Raw genomic sequence first — 14300 nt, 5'->3', positions numbered from 1 at the left:
CAAAGCCAGTGTTTCCTTAATGATTTTCATTCTGGATGATCTATCCATTGATGTAAGGGGTGTAAGTCTCCTACTATTATTGTGTTACTGTCAATTTCTCCCTTTATGTTTGTTAATACTTGCTTTTAAGTGCTCCTATGTTGGGTGCCCATATATTTACAATTGTTATATCTTCTTGTTCTGGTGATCTCTTTATCATTATATAATGTCCTTCTATGTCTCTTGTTACAGTCTTTGTTTTAAAGTCTATTTTATCTGATATAAGTATTGCTATTCCAGCTTTCTTTTAGTTTCTGTTTGCGTTTTTTCCATCCCTTCACTTTCAGTCTGTGCATGTCTTTAGATCTGAAGAGAGCCTCATATACAGCACATAGATGGGCCTTGTTTTTTATCCATTCAACCACTCTGTCTTTTGACTGGAGCATTTAGTCCATTTACATTTAAAGTAATTACTGATTGGTATTTACTTATTGTCATTTTGCTGATTGTTTTCTGATTTTTTTTGTGGTTCTTTTTTTCCTTTCTTTTTCTCTCTTCCCTTGTAATTTGATGACTATCTTTAATGTTATGTTTGGATTCCTTTCTCTTTTGTGTGTGTGTATCTATTACAGATTTTTGGTTTGTGGTTACCCATGATGTTGATTTTCCCTTGCTGTGTTTAAGATTCCCTCTTTATCTTTAATTTTTGCCATTTTAATTGCAATGTGTCTTAGTATGATCTTTGGGTTCATCTTGTTTAGGACTCTCTGTGCTTCCTGGACCTGGATGTCTGTTTCCTTTCCCCAGTTAGAGAAGTTTTCAGCTGTTAGCTCTTCAAATAAGTACTCTGCCCCTCTCTCTCTCTCTTCTTCCGGGACACCATATAATGCAAATGTTAGTATGCTTGATGTTGTTTCAGAGGTCTCAAAAACTATCCTCATTTTTTTTAATTCTTTTTTTTTTTTTCTATTCAGCTTGGGTAGCCGTTCACTACTTGGAAATCTTTCCACTACTTGGGTTTAGCTTTCCACTACTCTGTCTTCTGGTTCCCTGATCTGTTCCTCTGTATTATCGAATCTATTATTGATACCTTCTAGTGTATTCTTTATTTCAGTTAGTGTATTCTTTAGCTCTGCTTGGTTCTTCTTTATATTTTCTAACACTTTGTTAAACTTCTCACTGTGTTCATTCATTCTTCTCCCAAGTTTGTCAGGCAACTTTATGAGCATTACCTTGGACTCTTCATTGGGTAGACTGCTCATCTTTACTTCACTTAGTCTTTCTTCTGGGGCTTTATCTTTTTCCTTTATTTGGAACATATTTCTCTGTTGCTTCATTTTGCTTAATTCTCTGTTTTGATTTTTATGTATTAGGTAGATTGATTCTTGGAGAAGTGGCCTTAGGTAGGAGACATCCTATGGGGCCCAGCAGCACACTCCCCTCTGATCACCAGAGCTATATGCTCTAGGGGTGCCCCCATGAGAGCTGTGCCTGCCCTTCTGTTGTGGAAGGGCCAACTACTGTGGGCATCCTGGTTTGCAGCTCTAGCCCCAGCTAGCTGGTGGCCAGCCCTGCATTGTGTGGAGGTTGCCAGCCCTCTGGTGGGTTGGTCCAGGTCCTGGCACAGATGGCAGTGGGGCCCAGAGGATCCCAGGGCTAGTGCCCCCCTGCTGGTGGTGGGGGGCCAAGTCCTGGGGCAACCAGCTGCAGGGCCTGGGGGCAGGGGCAGGGGGTCTTGAGACTGCTGCTGAGTGGCTGGTAAGCAGGTAAGCCCCCAGTGCTAATGGGCTAGCAGGAGGACTCCAAAATGGTGCTTTCTTGCACCAGTGTCCTCATAGTAAAATGAGCTCCCCAAAGTGACTGCCACCAGTGTCTATGTCCCAAGAGGAGTCGCAGTTGCCTGCTGCCTCTTTGGGAGGCTCCCCAAGATCAGCAGGTGGGTTTCATCCAAGCTCCTTTCAAATTACTGCTTCTGCCCTGGGTCTTGGAATGTGTGAGATTTTGCATGTGCCCTTTAAGAGCAGATTCTCTGTTTCCTATAGCCCACTGGCTCTCCTGTATACAAGTCCCACCAGCCTTGAAAGCCAGACATTCTCGGGGCTCATCTTCCTGATGCAGAACCGCCAGGCTGTGGAGCCCAGTGTGAGGCTTGGACTCCTCACTCCTTGGGGAGGACCTCTGCAGTTGTGATCAACCTCCTATTTGTGGGTTGCCTACCTGGACCGTATTGTGCCTCTGCCCCTCCTACCCATCTCACTGTGGTTCCTTCTGTATACCTTTTGTTGTAGAAAATCTTTTCTGCTCGTCTTCAGGTCATTCTCATCAATTGTTACTCTGTAAATAATTATAATTTTGGTATGCCCATGGAAAGAGGTGAGCACAGGGTCTCCCTACTCCATCTTGGCCGCATCCTATTATCTTAACACCCAAATTATAATGTCTCCTTTTCAAAAATATCATCCCTTCCTCCCCTTGATATCTCACCTCACATATAAATACTCACTAACTCCATCTTCTTGACCTTAATTCTAAAAATCAGGAGGCCTGCTTCACACAAATAAGATTGCATCTACTGGCTTAAGCAGAACATGGAAAGGAAACTAAATGTTTTTTCTGACAAACACAAAATGGGGAAGCAAAAGAATATATAGAAGCATTGCTGCGTATAGTAGACAAGACAAAAGGACTTGTCAACTTCAGGGTCAAACTTCGCAATGAGGTCATGCTTTATAAACACCATCTACTCCAAACACATAGCAATAATGGGTGAAATACTAAGAGAGATCAAAAAGACATACTCAGATTTATAGAAAAGATAATATCCAGGCTATCCAAAGAGTAGATGGGGGTTTCCATCCAGGTCAAAATAGGGCAACAGCCACCGGGAATTTGATTCCTGTGGAAGAAGAGGAGCTAAAAGTATTTCATGCAAGATAGGAATAGTAGTGTCGCTACTTGAAATCAGGGCCTGATGTGAGTTCTCTCACATGTGAAAGGAAGAGGAGAAAAAATTTGGCAGACTTGCTGGTGGGGGCTGTAGCTTATTGGTAGCTGTGAGCCCAAGGAAAAGTACAATCTTGCTACTAGAAGCTCAGCTAAACTGCTTACCAGGTCTGCCATACTCCCGTATATTATTGAAGTATGTTTATAAATCCTAGTTTTCAACTGGGCACCCAGAGAACTAAGTGGGTGCCATAAAACAGGGAGTTCCCTGGCAGTCCAGTGGTTAGGACTCAGCTTTCACTACCATGGCCTGGGTTCAGTCGCTGGTTGAGGAATTCAGATCCCACAAGCCTTGCAGCATGGCCAAAAAAAAAAAAAATAAAACAAACAAAACACATAAAACAGCCCAATAATACAGGGAATAGAGAAAACAAAAGCACTCAAAATAAGCCTGCAAATTCTAAAACAAATTTTTTTTAAAATAAGAAGCTGAAAAAAAGCAATGAGAAAAATAAATTATATTTGAAGTGGAATTTATTTCATAAAACATAAAAATGAGTTTGAAATAATATTTGGAGGATTTCGAAGAGAAATAAGGGTACATCATCCATGCAGAAATAACAAGACATCATGACACCAAAGTAGGCACAAAGGATATAAGATCAAGTTCATATTAAGAACTGATCACAGTTCCCCTTATGACATGGGTGTGTAAGCTTTTACCGCATCTGACGCTCCTGCATATAACAACTGTAAACTCTCGACAAAATACTAAAAGCAACAAACTGAAGGCACTGGAGAGCGAACCAAAGCAAGGGTGGAGGTTCCCATTTGTTTTACAACCTTTAGCCTGAGGGCAAAAATAAGTTGATGTTGAACAAGGTGGCTAAAACTCCAGTAGAAAAACCACAATCCTTCTTGCCTGAGGAATCAGAAGACAGAGTTCAGAGCAACCACAGACACTGGAAAGTGGGAAGGGGGGAATTCTAGAAAAAAAGAAAACGGAGAAGGAAAGCCTCAAATTCTGTGTTTAGACTCTGCACAAATCTCTGGCTAATCCCTGAAACATGCATGCATTGGACAGACTCCACTAAAGATAAAAGAACCCAGTCTAAGATTTCCCAAAAGTCAGAGTTTGCAATTTGAGTGCAACCAAGTTAATGTCCGCTAAAATACAAAAATCAACACTCTTTGGAGGAATATAACAGAGTTTGCACAACATAACATTTCACAATATCTAGTATAAAATCCAAAATTACTCAACCAGGAAAATATCCATTTTCAAGAGAAAAGTATAATAAACAGAGACCAATCCTTGATGATCATAAATTGGAAATAACAGACAAGGTTTTCAAAGCAGCTATTATAACTATGCTCAAGTACATAAAGGAAAATATGTGCACAATAAATAAATTTAAGCACAATAAATAAATTTAAAAGATGGAAATTCTAGAACTGAAAAACATAACATCTGAAATTTAAAAAAATATATATTTGGATGGGTTTAATAGCAGAATGAAGGTGACAGTAGTAAGCCAATGAACTTGAAGTTTGGTCAATAGAAATAATACAATCTGAAGAACAGAAAAATTTTTTTTTAATTTTTTAAGAGATTAGAACTTCAGGGGCCTGTTGGACAATATGAAAAGGCCTAAAAAATATATATATGTGTGTGTGTGTGTATATATATATATATGTATATGTATGTTTATGTATATATATGTGTGTACATATATATATATATATATATGTAAGTGGAGTCATAGCAACAGAAGAGAGAATAAAACAGAAAAATATTTTGAATAAAAAATGGTGAAAATTTTCTAAATTTAATAAAAATATCAACTTACAGATTCAGAAATCTCAAGGATCTCCAAGCAGGACTACTATGAAGAAAACTATATATGGCACTTGATAGTCAAACTGCTGAAAACCAAAGATGACAAATAAATCCTGAAAGCAGCCAGAGGAAAATGACACATTAAATATAGGGCAACAATAATTTGAACCATCATTAACTTCTTATTAAAACCAACATTCAGTAGTGAAAGTAACAAAAAGATATTTTCAGACAAAGACTATAAGAGTTTAACATCCACAGACCTGCACTAAAAGAACTTTATGTAAATAACCAAAAGAAATACAAACCATAGGGGAAAGCAGCAGGGGGGTGGGGGGGGTGATGAATTGGGCAATTGGGATTGACATGTATACACTGATGTGTATAAAATTGATGACTAATAAGAACCTGCTGTATAAAAAAATTAATAAAATAAAATTTAAAAATTAAAAAAAAGAAATAGAAACCATAGAAGTTTATAAAATGTCAGCTATTTTAATAATATTAAAATAAAAATAACACATTTATGGGATTAAATGGTAAAAAGTAAAATTCTAAATAACAATAATAAAATTGCAGGAGGATGCTCAATGCATACTTAAAGTATACTAATACCTTTGTCATGTTTAGGGAAAAGAATAGAAATACTAAATAATGGAAGGCCCATTTAGAAAAAAAATGTATCTTAACATTTTAAGAGTAACACTAGAACAATAAAAATACAAGTTATAGCTTTCAAATAACAGAATAAGGAAAAATTATCAATCTAACAGAAAGCAAGGAGGGTAAAAAGAAAAAGAATTGTAACCACAAAATACAAAGTAAGATAGCAGAAATAAGCCCAAACATACAAACTGCCACAAAAAGAATTGCAAAGTTCTAATTATAGCAATTATCTGTGGATTTTTCTTTAATTCCAACCTATACTTTACTTTCAAAAAAGCTTAATAAAAATGAAGTCAAATTGAAAAATTGAAAATAAAAGGAAAGGAACAGAGATATTATCAAAATACTAGACCTGTAAAAAGCTTGTTTAACAGTATTAATATCAGGCAAAATAAGGTTAAAAGCCGTCACCCAAGACAAAGAAGAAATGTGTATAATAATAAAAGGAACAATCCACAAAGAAGAAATAATATTTACGAACTTGTATGCACCTAATAGCATGCACATAAACATAAAAAGCAAAAACTTTTAAGTACCTTTATTTGAAACATACATCAAGAAGGACTTCTTTCCACTGCCACCTGGGAAACTAATTAAGAGACTTCAGGTCAATCAGTTAAACTCTGCTCCCTCTTTGTGAAATGGTACTATTCATGTTTGTCTTAGTGTTTTTGCAGTGTTTTTGTTTTAACCAGATAAAGCTTAATAGACAAATACATACTGACATATGTATATATGTATATTTATACCTATAGATACTAACAAACACAAGGGGGAAAAAATGTCATGATGGACATTGGGAAGAATGTAAGAACTAATTACAAAGATCTGGATCCAGGGGGCTACAAATAATAATTAAGGCAAAGAGAAAATACATTTCCTTTGAGAGCTTGCATTATTTAAGTTACATAATTAATAACAAGTAATATTCTTGACTATTTCATAAATAGTTTATCAACATGAAAACACGTAATTCTTGGCTCTGTAGTGTCTCCTGAAGTGTCTTTTATTTTTATTTATTTATTTTATAGATTTATTTGTTTGTTTGTTTTTTTGTCTGCATTGGGTCTTCGTTGCTGTGCACGGGCTTTCTCTAGTTGCAGCTAGCAGGGGCTACTCTTCGTTGCGGTGTGCGGGCTTCTCATTGCGATGGCTTCTCCTGTTGCGGAGCACAGGCTCTAGGCGCGCAGGCTTCAGAAGTTGTGGCACGTGGGCTTCAGTAGTTGTGGTGCACGGGCTTAGTTGCCCCGCGGCATATGGGATCTTCCCAGACCAGGGCTCGAACCTGTGTCCCCTCCCTTGGCAGGGGATTCTTAACCACTGCACCACCAGGGAAGCCCCTGAAGTCTCTTTAAAAAAAAAATAATAATGATAAGGTTTGGTTGGATTGTCAGGAGGTCATGCCACAAGGCACATGCTTTGGTAAGAAGCTTTTTAAATTTTTGAAGACAAAATGAGCTGCATCATAAAAATATGTAAAATCTGACAGTTTATATGACAGATTAAGGAAAAAGTATCAATAGATACTCTGGTGCTTTAAGAACAGAAGTAGTTAAATAGTAAAACGGTTCACAAAGAAGGTTGTTGAGTTCCTGCCCATTACTTTGATCTGTTAGTTACCAATGTGTGTGACACTACTTTAAGCTAAACATAAACTTCATGAATTCTTAATATCCTTTTAGCCCTTGAAAAAGTAATGTCCATTGGAAGTAGTTGTCTGAAAAGATGAGAATTAGTACAAAACAAGCTAAAAAGGGCAAGTTCCTGTCTTCCAGAAACCTACTATCTAAAGCAGATAAACCTACTACTGATGAAGCCAAAAGATTAAATTATGTCAATAAAATACAAGAAAATATAAATTAGTTATTGAAAGAAGAGAGGTTAAATGTTTTCTTGCCTATGAGCTTCTCGAAAGTAGGATCCACGTCTTTTTCAGTTATATTTCTCCAGGGACTAACACAGGTCCAGGCATAAAACAGGTACTCAGTACTTGATTGTTGAATGGAATTGAATTAAGATGGCATTGGTGTATTTAACTGGGTCTGAAATGAAAAAAGAACATTGGAAAAGCCAGCATGTGCGGAGAACAATGACATTAGTGAATGGCTGTTTTTACCACCCAGGACTCATGTGTTTCTCTTGGTAACAGTGCCCTGATGTTAATTCTCCCTCTCAGCACATGGGTTCCAGGTGAGCTGCCACAGATAGCTTGGGGATGGTGTGTGACACAGACCTAAGCCAATCAGCATGGCACATTACCCTGGGCAAGACTTATTGACTCAATGATGGGCCCCTGGTCCAATTAGAGACAAAGAGACACTACTAGGAATCCAAGGACAAAGGTTTGTACTCTTTTGCATGGCATTTGAAGAACAGACCACAAAATTAACACCTGCTGCTGATCATGAGGGAGAGCTCTCCTGGGGTCAAAGTCAACTAGGACAATGTAGAGATGAGAGATAGAAAGAGAAACCACAGTCCCACTTGGCATTTGTTGAGCCCCTGTATCCAGCTGGACCATATGTCTGCCAGTCAGCTGTTACTTTGAAACTCAGGTTTCAGCAAAGAAAAAGGACCACTTCCTCTTTTCTTCAGTCCTCACAACCATCTCCTTATTTTCTGAGTCTGCTCATTCTACCCCTTCCCAAATATACTTGTGTTTCAGAATTATATTATGCGTGTATAAGCCTGCTTCCCTTCTGAAATATGCACTCACCCAGGAAAAGGATTGTATCTTATTCTTTTCATATCCACAGATCCTACACAATTTAACTTCTGGAACATAGTAGGCACTTAGACTAACTGTGGAGATAGTGTGTGTGGTACTGTGGAGAGTTGTAAAGCAAGCACAAGTAGGTTCAAACTAGATATTGTCTACAGTGTAGAACATCTTGGCACCTCAGTTTCCCCATATGTAAAATATGAAGAATAATCTAACTTCCACAATTTCTGGTAAAAGTTAGATAATGTTTGAAACATGTCTATATGATGCCTAGCTTACAGAAAGTCCTCAATAATTATTATTTTTTTCAACTCCATTCCCAGTAAACATTGTATTAATTGATAATTCAAGCAAGAGGTAATGAGAATGAGACAGAGGACTATAGTTACAGGATATAGTTACAGGAAAAAACACCAAATTCAGGAGATAACATAAAGTAAAAACAATAAATTTGGCAAAGGACTAAACAGAGTGAAGAACACAGATAATTAAATGTAACCTAGAAGATGTGAGGATTCAGAGAGATCCCCAATGATTTCATCATGATATAGGGAAAAAAAAAAAGCACAGGCCATGTCATCAGCTGGTTAATAAATCCTCCTCCAAAGTTCGAACAAGGTAATTGGCAGTTGCAATGGTAAACTGTAATTTAACTGCTGTAAACCTGTTGATTAGTCAGACTCCAATTCTCTGTTAGAGCCTCCATCAGCCATTCCAGTAACTAATTGCCCAAATTCAGTTGTAAGCATTGAGCTCATTGATAAAAAAATTTAATGATAACACAGAGCATATGGCAACAACAAAAAAGAAACAGATGAATATCCAAAGTGAGATAAAGCTACCCTTAGAAATAAACTTAATATTTGGTTGGTACCAGGTCTTCCTATGGAATTTCCACTGAACCCTTCTGATGAGATTTGCTGACTGGAAACATGAGGAATAAGTCTAAATATCAAAATGAAGTGAATGGGCTTCCCTGGTGGCGCAGTGGTTGAGAGTCCGCCTGCCAATGCAGGGGACACGGGTTCGTGCCCCGGTCCGGGAAGATCCCACATGCCGCGGACCGGCTGGGCCCGTGAGCCATGGCCGCTGAGCCTGCGCGTCCGGAGCCTGTGCTCTGCAACGGGAGAAGCCACAACAGTGAGAGACCCGCGTACGCAAAAAAAAAAAAAAAAAAATGAAGTGAAGGTTGAAACACCTATTCAATATATGGATACAGTACAGAGCAATGAGTGAAATATTTTAACCCAATAATCTCTTTTTCCTTACTAGAAAAGAGTTCAACTTAATTATGACAGTGCATTTCCACCGATGGAGTAGACAGTGCAAATAAGGCCAATGAGATTATATGTATATTATCTATAGTATTAAACACATTTCTATTCAATCAATATAAATCCCTGTAACAAATTTAGACAAGGGAATTCCCTGGCGGTCCAATGGTTGGGACTCAGCGGTTTCACTGTGATGGCCCAGGTTTGATCCCTGGTTAGGGAACTAAGATCCCGCAAGCTGTCCGGTGCGGCCAAAAGAAAAAAAAGAATTTAGACAAAGAGTGTAGCATGTAGGCTATGGGACCCTTGGTGAATAGACATAGCTGGATAATTGACTTTTTTTGAAAGTTGACTTCATAATTTTACACGCCCAAACTCTTTTAATTATGTTGGGTAGAATTCTTTCCAAAATAAATCACTGACTTTACCTGACTCTTTAAACAAAGAATATTAACGACTCAAATTTATCATTATAAATAACTATCATTAAAGCCTTAAATACTTGAATACCCGTGAAACTATTATTTTCATTACTAGGAATTTATCTTTATAGCCTAATCATAAGGGTGCACGAATATTTCACTTCAAAGATATTCATATAAGATTGGTTTCATAAATGATTACTTATATGATGTATACTCAAAAGCCATAGAAATAGTAAAGGCAAATGATGAATAAAATATGCAACATTTACAGTATTTTTACAAAGTGAAAAATGACAATGAATATGTCACACTGTTTAAAAAGGAAAATATAAATGTTTCTATGAATGATATTGTGCAGTGATGTAGTGGTAGCCTTCAGAGCTACTGATGAGCATAGAGCTGTTTGCTCTAACACACACACAAAAATCAGGCTCTATTATAGTCCTTTTCAAGTCTTGAGCCTGACTTTTGAAATGTTCCTGCCTTTCTCCATCTGCTCTATCTTCTCAACACTGACATTGCACCTGTCCCTAGCAGCCCTCCTTCATTTTCTTTTTCTTAGAGTCATGAGATTGAATAGGACATCAGTGATCATTGAAACCAATCACCTTGCAAATGTTCAATTCTCCTCATTGACAACTCTGTCGAATGCCAACCACCTGAATCCTGTACGCATCTACTATGACAACTTAATTCTTCCTCTGGCTGCCTATTGCTCCTTTCAGCTTTGTGAATTTTTTTTATCTATTAGTCCCCTTACAATGTTCATCTTTTGGTTTTAGTGATAGCCATTCAAATCTGAACTCCTTTCCAGTTACAGTTTTTTAAATATTTGAAAATAACTATCATGGTACCCAAAATTTTCTCTTTTCCTTCATTTTTCAGCCATTCAGTGAATTATTATTTACCCCCTACTTTGTGCTGGGCACCACTCTAGACACTGGGATTATAGTAATGAATAAATCCAATAAGGTCCCTGTCCTCATCAAACTCACATTCTAGGAAGGAAGATAATAAACAAGAAAGTAAATAAGTAAACAAGATAATTACAGATCACAGGAGTTATCGGGCAGAACCTAACTAGGCTTTTGTTCCGGAAAGGTACTAGGAGAGACCGAGTACATGAGGAAGCACCGTATCTGAGTAGAGACCTGAAAGTTGAAGCTCCATCCATGGGAAAAGCCAAGGGAAAATCACTTTAGGCAGAAGGAACAGAAGGTGAATTTCCTCTCAGGTGAGAAAACTCTCAAAGTGACCTAGGAACACAACAGTGGCTGGAGAGGTGAGAAATGAGAGGAGCAAGGAGCGTGAGGTGAGGTGGAAGAGGTACGCAGCACCAGATCATGTAGGGACTTGGTAAAAGGCTTAGATTTCTTTCCAAATCCAAAGGCAAGTGACAGGCATGAACGTGATGAAACCTGATTTATGCTTAAAAAGATCATTCCGGCTGCCTAAACATTATAAATTCCTGAGGAATTTATAAATTCTCAGAGGAATGATTTGCATTGCTTCTCTTGGTCCAACCCCTCTAAACATGCTCTAGTTTTTCTACATTCTTCTCCAGAAGGGAGCCCAGAGCTAAAGGCAGTGCTTTGGGTGTGATATGATCATTCAGAGTAAAGTGAAATAATCACTTCTCTTACCCGGGATATTCTTCTTCTACTATGTAGCTGAAGATTAAGATATCCTGCAAAGTTGAAAATCATATAAAGAAGCTTGTCAAAAACAAAAGTAAATAAACTCTGTTTGAGAGCTTAAAGGAGTGGTTCTCAACCTTGCCTGCCCACTAGAATCACCCAGGGAGCTTTGAAAAAAAATCCCTGGTGTCTAGACAACATCCCAGGACAATTAAATCAGAATCTCTGGAGGTAGCCTTTTTTTTAAAATAAATTTATTTATTTATTTTTCGCTGCATTGGGTCTTCGGTGCTGCACGTGGGCTTTCTTTAGTTGTGGCAAGCAGGCTTCTCATTGCAGTGCCTTCTCTTCTTGCAGAGCACAGGCTCTAGGCGCTCGGGCTTCAGTAGTTGTGCATGGGCTTAGTTGCTCTGCGGCATGTAGGGATTTTTCCCGGACCAGGGCTCAAACCTGTGTCCCCTGCATTGGCAGGTGGATTCTTAACCACTGCACCACCAGGGAAGCCTTGGAGTTAGTTTTTAAACATCCCCAGGTGGTTTCATTATGCACCCAAGGCTGAAAACCATGAGAGAATGGCTAGCCCTGCGCTTCCCAAAATTTAACATGCAGAGAAATCATCTGAGGATCTAGTTAAAATGCACATTCTGATTCCCTGGATCTGGCGCAGGGCCCAAGAATCTGAATTTCTTAATAGTTTCCAACTGGTACCTTTGCTACTGTTTTAAGAGCTACACTGTGAATTAGCAAGGGCCCAACCCCAAAGTTCTCACAACATGAACCAGAATCATTTGAAGGGTTTGTTAAAACACAGGTTGCTGGACCCCACTCTCAGATGTTCTGATTCAGTAGACCCCAGGTGAGGCCAGAGAACTTGCATCTCTAACAAGTTCTCAGGTGATACTGAAGCTGCTCATACAAGCAGGATCTCGCTTTGCGATCCACTGAGCTACCTAATGAGGAAAAAACACATGAATTATAGGCTCTGAAGTTCAGAGCACAGTCTTTATGTTTGACTTTCATGACCTGGAAAACTTTTCTTATCTTTTGTTCTCCTCTGAATTCCATCTAGGCACACTGTTATGTATATTTTCCACAGGAAAATGCTAGCTAAAAGGAATTTAATTTTGAGAAGGAGAACTATGACAATGGCAGGCCGGTAAATATGCTTTCGTGAGAGGGAAATTAATCTGGAACACTGAAACTAGCCCTGATATGTTTTATCACAAAGAGAGGCTTATGCTGAATTCTGAATTATCTCTTTCTCATAGATTTTAGCTACAGCATGCAACCAGTTCCCCTACTTAGTAAAATCTCGAATGTTCTGAATTCTTTTTTCTATTGTGTATCTGCCTATCCACTTTCCTGTTTGCTTTGTTTCAGTGCATCTTTGTGTCTCTTTCTTGTGAACATGCTGCATAATGCAAACTAATAAAAATATATGCTACTAAACTGTGGAGACTTGAGAACAATAAACAGAAAATAAAGTGAATTGCTCTTCCAGCACCAAGTGTTTCTCAATAAGCATTTTTCTGAATAACATCTTTCCTTCAGACTCATCCTTCAGACCCATAGCAAAAAAGCTGACAGATATATTACATTGCATATATTTTTGATGTGACATCATTCATTTCCTTTCTCTATCATTCTGTGATTATTTAGTTTTATTAATAAGATGTGTTAACATAATAAACCAGAAAGTCTCTACTTTCCCTATAAACATATTTAGTCAATAAATAAAATTTTTGTTTATGTCCAAGAACTACAAAATAATACATGATTAACTGTCTACAATGTAGATATAAAAAACTACCAAGCTTAGCACTCTTCTGTGAATCAGTTAAGAATTTATACAGTTATGATACAATCAAGTCTATTTTTAAAAACCCTAAAACAGGGCTTCCCTGGTGGCACAGTGGTTGAGAGTCCGCCTGCCGATGCAGGGGATGTGGGTTCGTGCCCCGGTCCAGGAAGATCCCACATGCCGCGGAGTGGCTGGGCCCATGAGACATGGCCGCTGAGCCTGCGCGTCCGGAGCCTGTGCTCCGCAACGGGAAAGGCCACAACAGTGAGAGGCCCGTGTACCGCAAAAACAAAAACAAAAACCTTAAAACAATGATGACACAAGTCACCTCAATATAGCATGAATTCTTACAGCTCTAAGTTATAGTATGTATATGCAAACTACATACTTATCAAACCAGACATGGGAGGGTAGATGATTGGAAAGCTTCAAGTGTTCTGTCAATTACCTCTTATTCTCAGAACAAAGGACAGTAATAAAAGGTACATAACAAAGTTCTTTCTTCTATCCAATTTAAAATGTCAAATTACTTTATGGCTTTTAACCCTCCTGATTAGAAACATCCTCTGAAGGATAACAAAAAAAAAAAAAGAAAGAAAGAAAAAAATCCCATCAAGGTACATTTTATTGAGTTTTTTTAAATTTAATTTAATTTATTTTTTTATACAACAGGTTCTTATTAGTCATCAGTTTTATACACATCAGTGTATACATGTCAATCCCAATTGCCCAATTCAGCACACCACCATCCCCACCCACCATGGCTTTCCCCCCTTGGTGTCCATACATTTGTTCTCTATATCTGTGTCTCAACTTCTGCCCTGCAAACCAGTTCATCTGTACCATTTTTCTAGGTTCCACATACATGCGTTTATATACAATATTTGTTTTTCTCTTTCTGACTTACTTTACTCTGTATGACAGTCTCTAGATCCATCCATGTCTCAACAAATGACTCAATTTCGTTCCTTTTTCTGGCTGAGTAATACTCCATTGTATATATATATGTACCA

At 38.0% G+C, this 14300-nt stretch overlaps 1 long non-coding RNA gene across 1 annotated transcript in view; it reads right to left on the bottom strand.

Annotated features, from left to right (window-relative positions):
• Positions 1–1780: 1780 nt before the first annotated feature.
• The window catches only part of LOC125963895 (uncharacterized), a 29171-nt gene continuing 16651 nt past the window's right edge, over positions 1781–14300 (bottom strand). Inside the window, exons 3-5 of the long non-coding RNA XR_007476322.1 lie at positions 5965–6017; positions 4773–4875; positions 1781–3908 (exon numbers count right to left, since the gene is read on the bottom strand). This is a non-coding gene — a long non-coding RNA (uncharacterized LOC125963895). The remainder of the gene's footprint in view (positions 3909–4772; positions 4876–5964; positions 6018–14300) is intronic.

The sequence above is a fragment of the Orcinus orca genome, chromosome 3 (assembly GCF_937001465.1).
Source record: "Orcinus orca chromosome 3, mOrcOrc1.1, whole genome shotgun sequence".
Classification (NCBI taxonomy): domain Eukaryota; kingdom Metazoa; phylum Chordata; class Mammalia; order Artiodactyla; family Delphinidae; genus Orcinus; species Orcinus orca.
This window is presented reverse-complemented; position numbering and strand designations above follow the sequence as displayed.